Source organism: Xiphias gladius, chromosome 18, assembly GCF_016859285.1.
Source record: "Xiphias gladius isolate SHS-SW01 ecotype Sanya breed wild chromosome 18, ASM1685928v1, whole genome shotgun sequence".
Lineage (NCBI taxonomy): Eukaryota > Metazoa > Chordata > Actinopteri > Istiophoriformes > Xiphiidae > Xiphias > Xiphias gladius.
Window position 1 is genome coordinate 27,912,668 of NC_053417.1, and position 12,972 is coordinate 27,925,639.

At 41.9% G+C, this 12,972-nt stretch overlaps 1 protein-coding gene across 3 annotated transcripts in view; it reads right to left on the reverse strand.

Moving 5' to 3' along the window:
• The window catches only part of LOC120803607 (nucleolar protein 4-like), a 166,592-nt gene that overhangs the window by 102,356 nt on the left and 51,264 nt on the right, over positions 1 to 12,972 (reverse strand). The gene's annotated exons all lie outside the window — the stretch shown is intronic.

Consider the following 12,972-nt stretch of genomic DNA (forward strand, 5'->3'; position numbering starts at 1 on the left):
GGAGGAGGAGGAAGAGGATGAAGGGGAAAAGGGGATTAGCAGGCAGGCTATCCTTCCTCCCCTGCCCTCCTGCTGAGCACATGGCCAGATCAGGAGAAAACTAGAGTTATTTTGGAGCAGAGTGGAGACGAGCTAAGCAGGCCCTCACATTAGGATTTATCCTGGTAGAGGCTCTGCCAGTCCCACTGTCCCCTGGCAGTAGGCTGAGGGTGGGGAGGAGCGCTACCGAGAATCAGTGAAGACCTTAGCTTCTTTGATGCCAGAAGACAACAGCAAATGCCTGAGGCCTGTTGAAGCTTCACACTTCAGCGGCACGGTAAAAATATAATAAGGCTGCAACCAACCATCATTTTCTTTTTACATTAATTAGCCAGTTATTTTCCCGATGAATTGTTTAGTCAAAGAAATGTTAATAAATAGTGAAAAAAAATCAACAGGAATTCTTAGAGCCCAGAGTGATGTTTTTAAATGCCTTGTTTTATCTGACCTACAGTCCAAAACCCAAAGTAGCTTAAACCCAGAAAAGCAGCAAATGATTCCGATGATTGCCTAGTCCATTAATCAGATCATTGTTTCTGCTCTAAAATACAAAAATTAAATGTTAACTGAAAAAAAAAAAATCATACCCTGCACTACTGTCGAAACTGAAAATGTTCTGCAGCTTAATCTGAAGTCTTGAACCGACAGGAGAAACTCCCAATGTCTTTTGGTGAAAATATAACAGATAATTGCAACAAGCTCAAGCCAAACCTGAACCGAGTTCAAATCCATACTGTACAACAGCAAACGACAGCTACGAGATGTTATCATGAAGTGCAGGTTCACCTTTGACAAGGTGGTGTGTCAGTTTGGACCTGCACAATAACACACACTGGGTATTGCACAAGGAAATAATGTTTCCACTGGTAAAATGTAACAATAGAGGGTAGAGGATATCTGACAAGATATTGGTGGATTAAATCCGGAAACTCACTGTCGGCCAGTCTAAGCTGCTTCATCAAAGGAAGTAAACCCTACAGCTTAAGTCTTTCTGTTTCTCCCATTTCTCTGTCCCTCCGTGCATTTATCCACTGCAGTGACGCAGTGGGCACGAGAATTATTTCAATGATATATCAAATCTGTCAGCCTTTTTATGATCAATATTTTCCGTACGTTAAACTGACTCATAACTTCAAAATACTGTCGCCAACTCGCCACCAAGAAACTGACAGATATAAAGTAACATGAGTTTTCAACCAGCAGCGACATGCCAGTTTCCCAGGAGATGCTGTCATGGAAACATGTAATGTGTAAAGTATATACTTGATGCTGGAAGAAAATCTGTGCAGTGCTAAGAGAGTCGTTCCTTCAGCTAGAGGACCTCAGCTGAAAACCTCTCCGTTAGGAAGCCTCCGCCCCTGCTGAAGGGCCCTTGAGCAAGGCACTGAATTCCTATCAGGCTGTGGAGGGTGGCAACAAAGGGGACCATTTCCCATTGAAACCAGGAGGGGAATCGTGGAATAACTTCGGCTTTGTAGCTATGGAAGATTGTTTTCACAATGTGTAGTTACTACACAGTGTGAAAACAATCTTCATGTGTAGTAGGATGAGTCCCATGCTGCTGCTTTCTCATTAGCTCCAATTTGGGTGCTTTCAGCACTGCTGGGGCCCATTAAAACCGGTCAAAATCCGATTAACAACCCAAACACGGATGCAAGTCAGTTTATTGTTTAGCAGCAGGGTATCAGAACAGTGATCAATGAATAACACTAGAAAATGTTTTGTACTCCTGTTACAGTTACAGACTCATACGACATTAAAACTGGTCCAGAAACTGTGTTTTCCTAGTAACAAACTTCTTAGTTATCTACTTTTTTCTGCCTATTTTAGGTTGATTAGTTGAGTAGTTATTTGGGTTCACGCTCAACTAAGATATTTTTAGTTAAGCGATTATTTTCAAAGCATTTTGGTGGGAAAGATGCCACTTGTCATTACTGGAAAAGTAGTACACAAATGTGCTTTAGTGTTCATCATGAGCACTACATTTTTAGAGAAGATTCTGCCATTGATCACTGGAGGAACAAACAGAAACAGATTTGGGGATTTAATCAAAACAGTGAGTGGGCACAGAAATTCACTGCTCCACCAGCAGTCAACCGAGTATTTGTTTGGTCAAGGATGATCACAGAATATTCCATAGACAGGCAGATATTTAAAATAAACTGTTTGGTAATGTTTTTGTTATTTTTCCTTGTTTTCCTACCAACCTCCACCACACACGTCATAATGGTCCATTCACATGAGAGGCCACTGTTTCAATGCTTGGCACGCGCCACCGATTGTTTCTCACTGTGTGCGGGTGCTTGGTCATTCCGCATCACCCACCCACCCGTCCACACACACGCGCGCTCTCTCTCTCTCTCTCGCAAATAGTCGCAAACACACGTGCACGTTTATCACTCCAGCACGCTCAGCCGTCCACCACGCGCGAACACGCACGCGCAGCAACGGAACAATGTGCGTCTGTCAGGAGCTCTCTCGCCTGCCGCACTCTGCATTCCTCCAGGAACGCGGTCGTGAATGATAACGATGATCGTAATCGCAGGCTACTTGTCGCAGGACAGAGCGGCCCTGCTGAGGCCACACAGCCCGGGTCTGAGGAGCAGGTTCGGCGTTTTAATGAGCTGCAGGCGGTGTGGTGCGGACCCCGCTGCCTCCCACTGACGCCGCCGACGGCATGACAACAACGCGACACAACTTACTGAGCCGCTCCGAAGGCAAAGTGCGGCCGCCGCGGCGAGAAACCGCCGTTTCACCGCCGTTATTTTCCTCGCGATTCAGCTCGCATCGATAATCGATCGGGACGCCTGTCAATAGAGCAGCGTCCGGCAGCAGCGCGATGTGACGTGACCGCAGAGGAGAGGAGGCAGCTCCGCAGGGCTGCTCGCGTCTCCCCGTCAGTCTGTCAGTCACCGGCAGGTAGGAAACACGGGAGAGAGAGAAAAAGAAACACACACACACACACTGGAGGAGGAGGCAAAACACTCCGGAGTAATAAATAAATAAAACACACATGCAGAAAACGCCTTCTTACCTTCACTTCTGGAAGATTACAAACATGAATGTCGACCACCACCCGCTCCCTCTCACCCGGTTTCTCGTTGTCGTTGTTTGGTTAAACTGTTTATGCATTCGCCTCCAGCGTTTTGGGTTGTTTTTTTTTTTTTTCCTTATAGTTTATTTTAATTGGACATTTTATCCCGCTGTACACAGGGAAGGAGTGAGAGCGCACGGCAGGACCCTCAAGACTCTGTGGCAACCGGAGGGGGCGGGGCCACGGCCGCTTACATCAGAGCGAGAGGGAGAGAGAGGGAGAGAGGGGGGGGGCGAGAGGGAGAGAGAGAGAGGGGGAGATAGAGAGAGAGAGAGAGGGAGAGAGAGAGAGAGAGAGAGAGAGAGAGAGGGAGAGAGAGGGAGAGAGAGGGAGAGAGAGGGAGAGAGAGAGAGAGGAGAGAGAGGGAGAGAGAGAGGGAGGGAGAGAGAGAGAGAGGGAGGTTGTCGAGTAATATACACATTAAAACCAGTTACCGGTTTAAATCTTCTGGCTGAATGGTGTCTACAGTATAAATACACACACACACACACACACACACACACACACACACACACACACATATACACACACACACACATTATATATATATATATATATATATATACATATTTATATATATATACATATATATACACATATATATATATATATATATATATATATACATATTTATATAATGTGTGTATGTAAGTATGTATGTACGCACCATTCAGCTGCCATCGGTGAACTGTAGCGTGCCACTGACTAAATCCATTTAAAGCACTGGAAGTGGAAATCCAATAGCCAATTTCTACTCCTCTTCCATCCCTCCTCTTTTTCATATCCGTGGTCAGAGGCCCCAGCAGATTTCACTCTGACCCAAAGCTGGATAATTCAAATAAAAATATACTTCAATGGCAATAAAGTCAATCTCTAAACTCTAGCTTCTCGAGGCTGAGCGCTGAAGCAGCAGCCCAGTCAGAGCGGCTGGTCAGGGTTCTACTTGCTTCTCCCACATGTTCATGACTCGGTCACATTTTTAAAAACACTCTTTATAAATTAAAATACTTTGGAGAAAAACTAATCAAAAAACGCATAAATAAATCAGCATTCTTTTCCGGGTTTTCGCAAATGTTAATGTCGCACACTGTGTCGGGGTAAAAGACATTGGTATTACCTTCGTATGCTCAGCTGCGGGTTTATTAGGTACAAGTAGGTAGAACTAATGCAGTCCAATAGGACAGTCCTGCAATACATCCTCCCTTCATGAAGGTTATGATTTTCAGTTTTTGTGGAAACTGTGTTAGAGAGGTGTTGATTCATGATGGTTTTTTCGGAGGCTGCAGTTTGCGGTATCGTTGAACTTTATCGCTTCACCCTGACAGGTGTTTCTATTCTCCTCACCCCATTTATATCAACGAGGGTGGGCTAAATAACGGAAACACTTCGTAATGCGATACAGTTGACCCACACCCTGAAGGTAGAATGTGTTGCAGGACTGCGTTAGTTTCAGCTGGGTACACCTAATAAACTGGCAATTGGGTGTAAGTGAACTTGTGAATTTGATGGATTGTATAAACATTTTATTATTCTTTCCTGTTCCATCTGACTAGTTAATAAAAGAACAGAGAAGATGAATCAGTTGACAAATGTCAAGAGGAGAAATTTGTTTGCAAACATAATTGGCCACTGACCGACACATGAACTGGCCAGTCAGTGTCTCACTGGCTGCAGGGCCATTGAACAATCTCCGCATGCTGCTTTTGACAGGGGGGAAAAAAAGGAAATAACCACTTTGCCAGATGCGATCACATACATTCATTGTGAAACACATCTTGAGAACAGTTAAAATGTTGTTTTTTTTTATGTTGACAGAAGCTGTTGTCGGTGTTATTTATTTATCTTAGGCGAGAAAATTAATTATTTGTAAGGACAAAGACAAAAATTAAGTGGTAATTGCGCTATAATGAAAAAAAAAATGCGAAACCAACTGTCAAACACAGACAGCAGCTGCATCTCCAATTAAAGGAATCCTCTCAATGAATCTTAAAAATAAAAAGAGAATATTAAAAAGCATCCTTTTGCAGCATGATGGTGCTGGAGGTGCTGTTTTGATATATTTCTGGGACAAACACAAAGCCACCACAGGCACTTCAGGAACAGACAGAATGTTTCATTCAGCTCAGGTTGCATTGCTTTCGCACACTGACCTCTACACTGGATCATCCACGGACAAATGTTTCAATACACAGCAACCACTATACGTACCCATGAAGCTGCTGGTGTGAGTGTGTGTGTGTGACAGGAGTATGAGAGAGCAAGAGCATGTGCCCTCTCATACATTTACATTACAAACCTGCCACCTATAGACAGAGCGTGAAACTGCTGCATAATTAGCCATGCATGCCCATGCACGGCACAGGCTGCTTAGGGAATTGCTGTGCAGTGTGTGTTGATATGGATGCTCAAGGTTTCCTGTACTACAAAAAACACTGAATGGGACACTTGGGCCGAGAGGAGATTCAACACTGTCTAAAAGAAATCTATTACAACTGGTTTCAACTGTCAGTGGAACGTTCTGACTCTGAAACTCTCCAAAATAGCACAAGAAAGCACTGGTTTTACGGAGCATGTGTTAGTTAAGTACCAAGTTTAACAGGTTTGTAGCCTCAGAGCCATTAGTGTGTTTTAGCCTTTACCCCTTTTTGAAAATACTGTGGTGTAATTTTAAATGTTCCAATAAATATATTAATAAAATGTATTTATACAGAACATTTCAGACAAAAAAAGGCAGCTCCAAGTGCTTAACAGAGACTTTTAGCATTTCCAGGTCATCAACATTAGTGCCAGTTTCGATGGAGAGCAGTCTGTGCCTTAAGTATTGGTTTCGAGGGAGATTTTTTGCCTTCTCTTTAAAATGTCGTCACCAGTATTGCTTTGAGGGTTTTTGTCATATAATCCAAGTTTGAGGGAGCTTTCCATCCCTCTTTACCATTACATTTGTGATGGTTTCGGTGCAGTTTTACTGTAATCTAAATGCAGTTTCAGGGGAAGATGTGTCTCAGTTTTGTTTTCAGTGATGACCTGTAATCTGACCCGGGCTGCCTTGGAGGGTGCGTGGAAAAGGTATGAGTGAAACAGTGCTGTGACGCTTTCACTTTCTTTTATATTCTATGTGTTGCGCACTTATAGACCACTGAGGGGATTTTTTTCTTGCAAGGCTGTTTCCATGGCATTTCTACTTTATTGGACAGTATACACTGGGGAGCGTCAGGGCAGATGGTGAGAGGATAAAGTGTGATAAAAGGTCATGCCCCTGGTGCAAACCCACACTCGAGGCTTCAAGCCAGGAGGAAGAGACTGACCGGCACTTTATTCGTGATCTTTGTATCAGCTAAACGCTCTGCACCAGATGTATTTAGTGCTGTTAGAATTTATTAATATATGCATCATATCATCATTATTCAAAGGTTTGCTGCAGTAAGGCTGGGAAACCACTAAAACAATCTACCATGCAAGATAATATGGAAGGTTACCATTGAACATCTATGGATCTAATTTTGCTCTAAAAGCAGCTGATTGGTAAAATAGTAAAAGTAATCAGTTACAGGTGAATGTGGAACTTTGGACTCCAAATTGAGCTTAAACTCTCACTTGCTTGAAAAGAATTTATCTTTTTCAACAAGATTTGCCTAGTATTCATTTACTATTTTAAGTTAGGTTAAAAATTAGATTAAAATGAACCTAATGTTTTTGCATTTATTTGTTTTATTGTGGTTTTTTAAACCCTGTCTATTAGAAATGATGTTTATATGGTAAAAAATTGTTTCCCCAGTTACATTGTGGGGACAGATGTAATAACTGGTTTGATTACGTTAAGAATCCATGTTTTTTTGAGTGAATGAAGTGGAGAAATTGGACAAACTCTGGTGTACAAAGCACAGAACTTTGTCACCAGAGTTCAGCGTTCACATTCTGAGGCCTGTCCTGACTCACATCACAATGCTGTTAGGTTTAGAAAACAAAAGAGCTTTGATTTCGGTTAAATGTTAATAAACACAGCGTGTCTCAAAGCACTGAGGACTTTTTCTGTATGAAACCAGACCACAATCTTTCCTTAACCTTAACCAAGTGCTGCCAGTACCTAAACATAACCATAAAAAAGTTTAATAATGATGTAGTTGTTTCAAGCAGATATTCCAAGTTCTGATAGTTTTCTGAAATGGTGGCATGTACACGCTTCCTTTACCTTTCCATTCGTTCTTTTGTGAGGTACGTTGAACCTCACTGTGAAATATGCACTTGAAATAAAATGGAGGTTTAATATATATAGATTTATTATTTATAAATATTTATATATATATTTGAATTGAAATGAACTGAATTGGTGCATGTGAAGTATACCACTGTACACCATGGTTCCCATGTTGTACAGCAGCCATCAAACATGCAGATTTGTGCGACTGGTCTTCCCTGACAAAAGTCTAAGTTATCTCACAGATGTCCGATGTTTTTATGAAGTTTAGATGCTTTGCACAGTACATCACATGTTCACCAAACCTAAGAATCAGACTCATTTAGTTTCCCTTCATCACTACTACTACTTGAATTGCTGAACAAAAAAACAAAAAAAATGCAGATGTGGGCAGATCTGGGACCAGGCGAACGTCTTGTCCATATATAGATGTGCAGGAGAAAAATCATGACTCTAGATCAGCTTTCCTGTGGCTTTGTGTTTCAGCCTACAAACTGCAGACAAAAGATCTTGGACACTTTTCAAGACTGTTCTAGCAACCAGCCAAATGTATGATTTTTTCTCTCAACAGTCTTTTAGTAATTATAATAGACCAACCCCCAACCTATCTCCCTACTGCACACACACACACACAAACACACATACGCACACACGCACCCCTCCTCCCAAAAATAATGAAATGTCTTTCCTCTGGAGGTAGCTGGAATAATGGGCAGAGAGTGGGAGAGGGGGAGACTATAAACGATAATGAACCACTTCATTCTCCTTTTTTAATTCTTTCTCTGATTCCCTACCCCAACCTCCCCCCATCACCTCCCCAAAACCCCCCTCCCATTCCTCCTTCTCCCTCACTTGCAACCCACCATCATCTACAAATTTTCCCATTTTTAATTTCGCCCTGGCACATTCACGTACTCCCATCCATTTTCACTCCTCCTCTTCCTCCTCTCTATCTTCCTCCTTCCCTCAGCCAGACAGAGCCACCGCCCTGCCATCTCTCCATCCTCCTCCCCCTCGTGTGTCCTCACCCGATTCTACATTGTCTGCAGGATCCCCCCTGAAACACTTCCCCACCCCCCACCCCCCCTGCCAGGAAGCATCCTGGGTAATTTCCTCCTCTTATTGAATTGGTACGGGGGGCGGATGGAGGGAAAGATAAAGGGATGGGCAGATGAACGGAGGCTTGGGATGAGTGCTAATGGAGCCGGCGGAGAATTCACACATACAGTTTGCATTACATCCTCCTCTCTTCATCTTCTGTCTTCCTTTGGCTCATTTTCTCTCTTGGGTAAATGTACAGATGACCCTCTCTCTCTTCTTCTCTCCCATGTTCTGTTATCCTCGCTCGCTCTCTCTCCCTCATAAAAACAACCCAGACAAAAGACTCCGACCTTTTTTTCCACAGAAAGCTATTCAACTATCCTGCACACTGTCTGCCTCCCCTGACACACACACACAGACACATTATTCCTGTCTGTACTATGGAGGCCAAACTCCATAATCTTTCTGCAGCACAGTCTCATCCTGGCACTCACACACTCACACTCACAAACACACAGACCAATGCATCTACACATTCTATACTGTCTGCTAAAACTTAACTCTTCCCGGCTACAAGACTGAAAAATCAGTCTGGTCTGACATATACAGTATATATCACATATGAGGGTGTGGGTGCAGGTGTAGGTGGAGGGAGGGGGTGGACGGATGAATTAACCGCACACCTTATGCAGCTTTTCGAAAGTTGACTTGCAAAATAAAAATCAACAACAACAGTAGACTCATTAGGGAACTTTTTAGTAGAGCTAATCACAGATATACGGGTGTTGCGGCTGATAAGTAATAAGAAGTGTTAGTACAGAAATGCCAATGTTTGTTGCCATTTAGAAACCACTGTCTCAGTTACATAGTTTGCCCAACACAGGGCACTGACAAGTTTGTTTTTCAACTTTGAAATGTCCCGCTCAGTATTAGCTGATTTTTAAACTCTCTTATATCAGTATAGCTTCCTCAAAATACTATACTTGTTTAGGTCATTGTGTGACACAACAGGGCAGAAAATTAATATTAATTTTTACTGCCCCCAAAACCCTGAGCTGAATCTTCCCTTGTGTCACATTGTACGTTTTACATTGTAGTTAATTGGCTTGAATAGAACAATAGAAAAATGTAAAATACAACTTTAAGTGACCAAAGAAAAAAATCTGAAACTCTATATACAACACAATTCTGTCATCACACAGAAAAAAAATACTGGGCTGGTTAAATTAGTTACGTTACTTTTCCTGAATTGTAAGATACAGAGCATGAGGAGGTTTGTTTTGCTACTGTTAAATGAAATGAACACTGTATTCATTTTGGTCTTTTATTGAATATGTGACTCCAGTCATGCTTCCTACTGCTCATACCTTTTCTGTTTTTATCCTGTGACAGGTTTTATTTTATAAATAACATCTTGTTTGTGTTACATGCTATTTATAGTTTTTATAGTTTTATAGTTAATTTCTCTAATATTAGCTGTTTATATTAAATGTTTTTTGTATTTTCATTTTATTTTTGCTGTATTTTGTCTTGACATGTCCTTGTCCCATTTCTTTTGCGTTGGTTATTGTGTCTCTTCCTCTGTAGTTTGAATTGTGAAATGTGCTGCTTTCATCTAGCTCTGTTACTCAAATCATTTAAATAAAACACTTCATTCACCCACTCACACACACACACACTCACACACTGACGGCAGAGGGGCTACCATGTATGGAAATGGCCTAACTATTGTGAGAAACTGGAGCTGCGTGTCTTGCTCAAGGACACTTTAATGTGTGGACAGAAGGGGCCAGGTATTGAACTGCCGAACCTGCCATTAACAAACCCGCACACAGTGAGAAACAAACCTGACAAGCAGCAGGTACATTATGGGTATATTTTTTATGACAGTACCAAATCAAATGTAATCTTATCGACCTGTAGCTGAAAAAGAGGCTGAAAAACCTGAAGTGTAATTTTATTTTATTTGCACCAATTTACAACAATTATTTTGATTAACGATTAATCAGTGAACTATTTTCTTGATTAACTGGTAAAATTGCTAGCCCTATAAAATGTCAGAAGACAGTGAAAAATGTCTATCATAATTCACCAGAGCACAGGTGAAATTCACTTCAAATCACTTGTTTTGTCCAACCAACAGCCCGAAACCCCAAAGTTATTAATTTTACTACCATAGAAGGCTAAGAAAACCAGCAAGTATGGACATATGGAGGCTGGAAGCAGCACATTTTTGCGTAAAAATTACTTCAATGATTTAACGTTTTTCTGTCGATCGACTAAACGAGTATTTGACTAATTGTTTCAGCTCTTCTTTGCATATTCTTTACGCATTTGTTTCAAAGCTCCGATGCTGTTTCAAGAGCTTCTCCTTGACTGACATGGATCCTCGTAACTCTAATAACAACACGATGATTTGACCCAGGGTGAGAGATGCTGAATACTGGCACATGGCCTCGACTATTGGAAGCTTAGTATTGATCGGGATCCCACATCAGTCAAACAACTGCTGTAGGCTGCAGCACTACAGCACCAGCATATGTTACTTATCATTCACAGGCAACTTCCGAAGCATGACTACAGCAGATACATCGACAGATGTGGAGTACTTCTGCTTATGTTACAACATTTTACAGCTTAGTCGCTTGACTCTGATCCTGGGAGGACTTTTGATGATTGGATCACAGAACAGACTTCAATTCTTTTATCATAACATTATCATACAAGCAATGATTAGCAGGAGTTTAAGGGGTCAAAAAGTAGAGCACTGATAGCACGGCGGAGAGACGAGAGAAGAAAACGGTGAGAGGAAATTTCAAATTGCTATATTGAACAACAGTACTTGCTTTCAGTGAGATAAACATGCAAAGAAAAAATATGTTTGTTTCGTACTTTACTAGATTCTGACATGAGGATGATAATGAGAATCGTGTCGAAATGTCAGTATGAACTAATTAGAACGGCTCTGACGTGGTGTTGGAGAATAACAGGAGTCACAGAGGTTGTTCCTGGTGTGATTGTGCTGCTGTGTGTTTAGGTGTGTCCATGTGTGTGTGAGTGAGGGTGGGCGTATAGCTAGAGAGAAGGAAATAAGGAAGTGAGGGAGATGAGAAGGTATTGAACTGTATGTGTGTTTTTCAGATGTGCCGTCTGTGTGTTCATGTGTGTGTCCGTGTGTGTGTGTGTGTGTGTGTGTGTGTGTCTAGATAACGGGTGGGGGAACAGAGGGTTGAGCTCGTTCCAATTAAGCCAGGCCTCAGAGCGTCAAGTTAATTAGCTGAGGAGAGAGAGAGAGACACTGAAGTGCCAATTTGCGCTGGAATGTCAATATATCTGCCTGTCAGTCTGTCTGTCCAATACACACACACACACACACACACACACACACACACACACACACACACACACAGGGAATATGAGTGACAGCGAGTGTGCGATAGTGATAGTCACAGTGGTCCAGGGTGGAGTGGTAGTGGTGTTGTGGGAACAATATGCAATATTCCGATCACCACCCCCACCCCCGCCCCCACACACTCCGCTAAAGCACCTAGCCGAGCCAGCCCAGTGCTGATCCACAGGAGAAGAGGAAGAAGCTGATCTTCCTCACCACCTCCGAAGTCTCTCAGCAAATCTAACACCAAGTTTCCCTCCAGATACAACACTGATCGGAAAATCTTTCAGACTTCCGGACTTTCATTTAAATTAATGATTAATTTACAGGTTATTTTCTCTATTAGAAAATTTCCCACCCATCACAGTTTCCCAAGGTCCAAGAAGACATCTTCAGATGTCTCTCTTTTCTGACCAACAGTCCAAACCCAAAGATTCAGTTTGCAAAGATATGAAACAGAGAAAAACTGAAAATCCTCATATTGGAGGAGCAGGAACAAGCTCCTTTTTGCCATTTTTGTTTGAAAAATTATTCAGAGGATTAAACAGTTATTAAACTAGTTGCTGATTAATTTTCTGTTGATAGATTAGATATCGATTAATTGACTCATCGTCTCAGCTCTAAATAGATGTGGTTTTTCTATACCGGTTCTACCTGGCTATCAGCTGGCATCAGTCGTTTCAGCAAGTGCGTGAAAACAACGTATGTTTGATGTTGAAGTGATAAAGCCCTCCGAGGAACGGAAGCGATGCTGACGTGAGCCTTTGCCACGGGGAGACCTCGGTTTGCCTCCTTGTTTACTACGGACAGTCAACACCGGTTTCTTTGTGGCCACGATCCTTCCCTGACGTTTACCGCGCGTTTATTACCGTCACCATGATGACAAAGCTCTGACCTTAACAAAGTGGTCATTTTAACACAAACCCAAATAACGTTATGTAAGTGTTGAAACAATTAGTCAATTACTTATTTCGATTAACAGAAAATGAATCAACAACAATTCTGATAATCAAGTCCCATTATTTATCAAGCAAAAATACAAAAAATTCACAGCTACTCAAATGTGAGTATTTGCTGCTTGTGTCAGTTTTACATAATAGTACGTTGAATATTTATGAATTTTCGACAGTTTTACGGGCAAAACAAGCTGCACGAAGGCATCAGCCCTAGGCACTGGGAACTTGCATTGGGCACAACAACAGTTTTCTCAGG